The sequence below is a fragment of the Octopus bimaculoides genome, chromosome 22 (genome assembly GCF_001194135.2).
Source record: "Octopus bimaculoides isolate UCB-OBI-ISO-001 chromosome 22, ASM119413v2, whole genome shotgun sequence".
NCBI lineage: Eukaryota > Metazoa > Mollusca > Cephalopoda > Octopoda > Octopodidae > Octopus > Octopus bimaculoides.
Genome location: NC_069002.1, coordinates 36021604 through 36022524, shown reverse-complemented (window position 1 = coordinate 36022524; position 921 = coordinate 36021604). Strand labels below are relative to the sequence as shown.

Genomic DNA, 921 nt, shown 5'->3' with positions numbered 1-921 from the left:
TGTGTGTATATATATATATATATATATATATATATACACAAACATATACACATATGTATGTGTTTGTGCGTATGTATACATGTATGCGTGTATTTTTGATGCTGGCAGAGATATATTCCTCTTGACCTGCCAGTTCATGAGTAACGTAACGAATTTTCCCGGATGATCGATGAGTGGATAATAAAGGATTCAATTTCAAATACGTCAACCGAAGACAACTCCGTGCTTAAGAGCGTAGTTATGTAAGCGCTGGTTTCGGGTTCACTTCGCATGCTCGTTACTTTAATCTAGTATTTCCTTTCTATATCTGACGACAGGAAAGCAGGTTTTATCACACATTTGAAATCCTAACGGTCGCCAAGTGATCATATTGTCAATTTCAGCCAGTGGACTCTGTACAATTTGACTAACAACGACTGGAAATTTCTAGATGTTTTGGCTGTTTTAGTCAGGTATTGGGCTGATGGTTTCCACTATCACCTTATCCTCAAAAATGTTGGCCTTTTGCCTAAATGAAAAACCTAAGGAGATGAGCTGGCAGAATCCTTAGAGCGTGGCATTTTGGCAAATGTACATTCCTGTAGCTGTGGGTGGATCTACAGCTTGTGAGTGACATTAGGTAGAGGAAAATTAATACAGAAAAAAAGGTCGAATTCGTGACAGATGAATTTTGAAAGGTACAATCGTGTCACAGAGTATATGATGCTGAGTCTGATGGAAATTACGTTCAGTTTACGCGTGGACGTGGAACATAAAACCACTTAAACGTTACTGCAATGAGAAGCAAACCGTTTTAATTGATCGAAGCAAACTTTTATTGGCGAAACCACGGGAGAACATTACATTGATTATATACGCGTGTACGCACACACACAGACAAACAGACAGACACACACACACACACACACACACACACACACA

General features: G+C 39.0%; 1 long non-coding RNA gene across 1 annotated transcript in view; it reads right to left on the bottom strand.

Annotated features, from left to right (window-relative positions):
- Positions 1–921, bottom strand: part of LOC106880046 (uncharacterized) — a 65120-nt gene that overhangs the window by 52327 nt on the left and 11872 nt on the right. The window lies entirely within an intron of this gene.